Genomic DNA, 6508 nt, shown 5'->3' with positions numbered 1-6508 from the left:
GGACTCTCTTCTCTACAGTTCATAAGGATGCACATTGAGACAAACATCAACTCTTGCTAGAGGATCATTAACTCAGTGAAAGTTATTCTTTGGTCTGCACTTGCTGACCTTCTTGAACAAAGATCTGTCAATATCAGAATGTTACACACATGGCACATTCCAAAGTTCACAACTATTTACACCTTAGAGCTAAACTCTGCATGCCTGCCACAGCCAACTGTGAATGGTGAGGGGCAATTAAATAACTCACTGGGTGAGGAGGCTCCATAAATACCTTAATCCAAAATGCATTGGCTGAACTTCCTGTGTCTTTCCTTGCTGTTAACTTTGAGAATCTTCTCACTGAAGCCAAATTTGTCTAGCACAGTAATTATTTATTTGAGGCAGCAGTGTTAACCACTGTGCCACCCTAACCAGGTGGGCTTTCCTAATAATTGATTCATTGTCTTCATTAGACTCTTTGTTCTGGAGTTTTATTGAATTCTGCTGCGGCAGTATTCAAACTCAGATCCCCAGGACATTATCTAGATTTCTGGATAAAAAGCTCTGTGATAGTACCTTTAGGCCATCACCTCATTGCTGGATCCCAGAGGGCTATTGAATATCAGTTATGGAGTGTGTTCAGGATAGTTCTAAAGAGTATTACTGGACTCACAACATTTACTCTGTGTCTCTCTACACAGAGGCTGTCAGACCTGCTGAGTGTCTCCAGCATTCTCTGTGTTAGTTTCAGATTTCCTGGATCTGCAGTATTTTCACTTTAACTGGAATTTTATCCAGCTTACCACAGTCAATCGGAACTTAGTAATTTCTGTTTCTCTTTTATGCTCACTAACAGCTAACACCATGGGTGGCACGGTGGCACAGCAGTTAGCACTGCTGCCTCACAGCGCCAGAGACCTGGGTTCAATTCCTACCTCAGGCGACTGACTGTGTGTAGTTTGCACGTTCTCCCCGTGTCTGCATGGGTTTCCTCCCACAGACCAAAGATGTGTGAGTTAGGTGAATTGGCCATGCTAAATTGCACCTAGTGTTAGGTAAGGGGTAAATGTATGGGTGGGTTGCGCTTCGGAGGGTCGGTGTGGACTTGTTGGGCCGAAGGGCCTGTTTCCACACTGTAAGTAATCTAATCTAAACCTTTTTTTTCTTCTCCAATTTGACCCTCTTGCCCTTGATTTTAATTAGGTGCAGTTGGCAGCTGTACCTTCACTACCCAAGGCCTTAACTCTAGGATTCATTCTTAAATGTCTGTCTCCTTCCTCTTTAAAATACTCCTTTGCACCTACTACTTTGACAAAGCTTTTGGTAACATGGCTGACTACTTTCTATTGCAATTCAGTGCTTTGGGATTGATCACACTAGATAAATATAAGTTGTTTTTACTCTCTGTGTACTTAGCGTCGTTGCAAAAGTGTAAGCCAACTGATACATGCAATGAATATTTAGGAGTGAATGCACATCTAACAGACACCAGCACAGAGCCCATGAACTGCATAGTGTGTAGGTGGAGTGAACTAAATTGGTCAAATGTTTCCTGTTTTTGAAAGCAGCGCAAGGCATTAATAAACCACCAAACAGGGCTTTGTTCTCCTCTGGTCAGGACCAAAAGGTAATGGAAATTTAAACAGATCACACATTAGCAGAAACAGAAGAAGAACCATTTCCAGAGGCCTCAGCAAGACATCTCATTACTCATGCATGAGTCACAGATTTTATTTTATAATAGATCAAAATCCTAAGATTAGAAATTCAGCAATAATGCATACAATATTGTCCTCAATCGTGGACAAAACAGGAAAATATAGCTCTTAGTCTAAAAGTTTATGTAAATTTCCAGTCGAGAAGGTGCATGATGGGAGATTGGAGAAACAGCAACTGTTACAGAGCATGGCACATAACGAGGTAAGATTGATGAATTAAACTGCATTTATTTCAATGCAAGAGCCCTGAGAGCTAAAGCAGAAGAACTCAGGGAATGGATGGTACTACGGATAGGTGGATAGGCCATGCTAAATTGCCCAGTGTCCAGGGATGTGTAAGCTAGGTGAATTAGTCTTGGGAAATACAGGGTTGCAGGGATAGGGTAGACAGGTGATCTAGCTGGGATGCTGTTCGGTGGGTTGGTGTGGATTCTTTGGCCTGTTTCCACATTGTAGACTTTCTGTGATTCTATGAGACTGGGATAACACACCTATTATGGAAACATGGCGGAGGGAGAGACAGGTCTGGCATCTCAATATTCTGGGATGGTATGTATAGGAAGGATTGAAGGTGAGGCAATAGAGGAGGGGAGTGATGTTTTTGATTAAGGAAAACATCATAGTAGCACTTAGAATATTCCTGAGGATCATCCAATGAAGCTATGTGAGTGGAACTGTGAAAAAAGAAGGGGATAATCATCTAGATGGGATTTTACAATAGGCCCCCATTACTCAGCGGGAAAATGAGAAACAAATATGTCAGGAGATTGCAGGTAGCTGTAGGAGTAATAAGGTCATAATAGTAGGGGATTTTAACTTTCCAAACATAACTTCTTAATACTTTCACTCAAATTGAAAAAAGTCTGAGGCTTGTTAGTTCTGGGATAATAAACATGAGCAATGGTACATTTCAGGGCATCAAGTTGATAGGGAACAAAAATTGATCGGCAAATCCCTCCCAATGCAGAGGACAGACAAGCACTCCTAAAGCTTGTACTTTCAAATAAACCTGTTGGACTATAAGCTGGTGTTGTGTGATTTTTAAGTTTGTCCACCTCAGTCCAACACCAGCACGTCCACGTCTCAAATTCAAGGGTAAGGTGTTGCCTATTTTTCTACTTGGGTGTTGGTAATTTTTTAAAATGCTTTAACTTTTGAATTAACAGGGAATAGTTTGCTACCACCACTCCTCCTTTCTCTCTGCTGAGTTTAAGGCCTATCTAATTATCAATTAGACCACTGGCAAGTCTAAACAGATGTACTTGTCTGGCATGATAAGGTAGTCAATTGCATAGTAGCAGTAGGCGCAGTTTATATTAACGTGTTGGACATAATTACTTTGGACCATCAATGTCTGTGCATAACAACAGACCTCAGCTGCTTCCATCTGTTGGGCTGATTACACTACTAGGGTGTTTAATGTAGGGCTAGGGAGGGTAATACTATTACTGCAACAGACACTTCTAGTTCCAGCCCTGAAACGGTTAATAACAGCCATGCGGGCTGAAGCTGGCAACTGCATGACTACCTGTCTGGAGCTCGCAATTGATATACATTTTGTTAATTAAATCATGGAGCCTGTAACTGCCAGCCAGTGTCAATTGTTCCATCGAAACTCATGATTGATAAAGGAACCTGTAACTGTCAGACAGTGTGAATTGCTCTATCGGAACTCATAGTTGATAAAAGTACCTGTTAATTTACTTGCTGAAACTATTGACTAAATCACGGAAAACGACTAGCCTGTCAGACACATAGTAATGAGAGTTGATTCTCTAAACAATGAACTATTGATTACGGGATCGGAACCACTGGCCCCAGGACGTCTGTGCCATTGTCAAGCACAGCAGGAGCTGGACAGGCACCTCGATGCGGCCAATGGGAAGACGGATCCCATCGCGCGCAGATGAACGGACCAATGAGGAAGGCTCACAAGGAAAACCTGACCGGGAGCTCCAGGCAGCGCGAAGTATAACTGTGCCAAGTCCGAACGGGGGGGGGCAGAACGCCTTCTCCAACGAATGCATGCTTGATAATTCGTTGTATCGTTTCCCAGTTAAGATTCTGTGAATAAACGACTGTCTGCGCCAAACCAAAGTTGCCAGTGTGGGTCTCTCCTTCCAAAAGAACACGCAAAGACGGGACCCCGCGGATCCGTCTTAACACATCCAAAGACCATGTGACATTATAATGTCCATGCAACATAAAACTTATTGCCTTCAGAGCCATCACTTTTACAACATGCATAGATTTAGGGGTTTTGTAGGTAAATCACCACTTTAATTCAGCTATTTATTATGAAATCTCACACAATCAAATACTGAAACATTAATTTAAACTTTATTGCATGTGGCAATATGAAACCATGTGCAAAATAAAACCCCTCAAGTAAGCAAGTTAAGCTTTACAACTCAACTTGGCTATTATCTGATTAACATGGAATTTAGCTACGATTCCTAATATCTCTCTATGTCCAGGGTTTGCTCATTGTCCAGTGTTGTTCTTCAATGTTCTGCTGTCCCAGTCTTGTACAATTTCTCATCCTTCAGATCTATAGGGTAGTTATTTCATGATCTTTTAGATTCTTTCATCCAAAATATTGCACCTTGCCTTCTTATCAGGAGTAACTTCTTTGCTCATTGTTGCATTTGTCATTGGCTTGGCTGTTTGAAGACAGAGCTTTCATGTAATTAACTCCTACATTCTACTACAGAACAATCATTTATCCTTGTGGCATAAGGCAGCCAGTTATCAGGCAGATGTCAAAACTGTTTTATTCAGGTAACTTTGATTCCTTTGCCCAGGCATAGTTCATTGCTTTCAATTCCGGTATAACAGTTTGTCCTTGCCTCTTAATGGTTTATTCCAGGCAAACTTATTGCTGCTTCTTTCAATAAACAGTTATCAATTTACAGTATCACAGTGTAAATTGTTGGTCAAAATAGAGAGATGTTATTTTCTGCACATGGCCTGTAATGTACATTAGTTCAGTTGGCTGGATGGTTGATTTGCAAAGCAGTGTGATGCCAACAGTGTAGATTCAATTCCTACACTGTTTAAGGTTCCTATGAAAGGCTCTCCTTCTCAACCTTGCACTGTGCCTGAAACGTTGTGACCCTCAGGTTAAACCACCACCAGTCATCTCTCTCTCTAATGAAAAAGCAGCCCTATGATGACTGTACTTTACACCAATGCTGTTTCGTCCCAGTGTTGATATCATAATGAGAACAAAACAATCCTGAAGAAATATTCATGGGAAAGAGTAGAAAATAAATGGGGCAGAATTAAAATAAAGATGAAACAAAAGTCGATGCTGAATTAACTGCTCTCATTTAGTTAAGCAAATACCAGGAGTTGCTGATTGTATCCCTGGATTAGGGAGAGATGGAAATCAAATAGGATCCTCATTCCTGACCCAGGCAATGATGCTTAAGTAGAGATGGATGAGCATAACATTGTCTTTAATGATGCATTATGGTGAAATAGTTTATAGGCTCCATTGATAACTGGCCATTTAGAGTTGGATACAAACAGTTCGATGAATCTTTTAAGAATTTAAAAACAAGAAATAGGAAAAAAGGTATTGTGAAGTTGGGTAGAGTGTTGGTGGATTGGAAGACAGGAAGTTAGAATTTAATGTGTAAAATATTCATGTCTGTAAAGTGATAGGGGAGAAAGGCAGTGTGTAGTCCCTTTAAAAGATTATGTGCTTTTCTATGCTTAGAGATTCAAAAGGATGTCTGTAGGTTTGTAGGTGCACAGAGCACCTGAAGTGAAACAGTTATATCAAAAGTTTGTACGGCTAGCAGTCCAAGCCACAGGTTTGTTTTGTTATCAAGACAACCAGCTTGAATTTAGTCAACTAATTTGAAATAAGTGAGAACAGTCCCATCCAATAGTATTTTCATCTTAGTTTTCAAACAATTCCATATCTCTCCCTCTCTCTTATCTTGTACATCTGATTTAAAAATCACTCCATCATTGATAGCTGCAGCTTCAGTTGCCTAGGCCTAGAATACCTTAATCTCATCACCTCCCTTTTATTTGGACCAAACATTTGGACATCTGACTCCATTCTTAATATACGTGCCATGAAACTGATTTATAACATCTCTATGAAGTTTCTTTAAATTTATAGTATTTGTAATATGCCAATATTCTTCACCTTGACTAGCAGACTTTTCACCTGAGTGGTGGAATGGCTCTTGGTGGTAATTCTCTCAAAACCATATAGTAACTCAAAAGTACTGTGCAGGCTACTTGCTATTTATTGCACCATGCAAATTTGAAGTTAGCACTGGATGATGGACAAATAAAACCCATTTTCCTGGTGACCCATCAAATTTCTTCTTTGGTTGGAGGAAGTACTAAATTTAGCTGAATCTGGCTAAAAATAACCAAACTGGTGCCTATGCTGGATCCTAGCCTTCTAATTCTGCAGCCTCAGACATGGTATGTATAAGGTTCTGTGCTGTTTTGAAGTGATTCTATTTTGGGAGGCTCAAACAATTTTGATGATAAACTCTATTTGGGGTGGCATGGTGGCTCAATGGTTAGCACTACTGCCTCACAGCACCAGGGACCAGAGTTCAATTCCAGCCTCTGGTGACTGTGTGAAGTTAGCAAATTCTCTCCATGTCTGCATGGCTTTCCTCCATGTGCTCTAGTTTCCTCCCACAGTCCCAAAGGATGTGCAGGTTAGGTGAATTGGTCAAGCTAAGTTGCCCAGAGTGTTCTGGGATATGTAGGTTAGGTACATTAATCAAGGGACCTGTAGGGTAAGGGTTCTGGTTAGGATACTCTTCAGA

Source organism: Hemiscyllium ocellatum, chromosome 30 (assembly GCF_020745735.1).
Source record: "Hemiscyllium ocellatum isolate sHemOce1 chromosome 30, sHemOce1.pat.X.cur, whole genome shotgun sequence".
Lineage (NCBI taxonomy): Eukaryota > Metazoa > Chordata > Chondrichthyes > Orectolobiformes > Hemiscylliidae > Hemiscyllium > Hemiscyllium ocellatum.
This window is presented reverse-complemented; position numbering follows the sequence as displayed.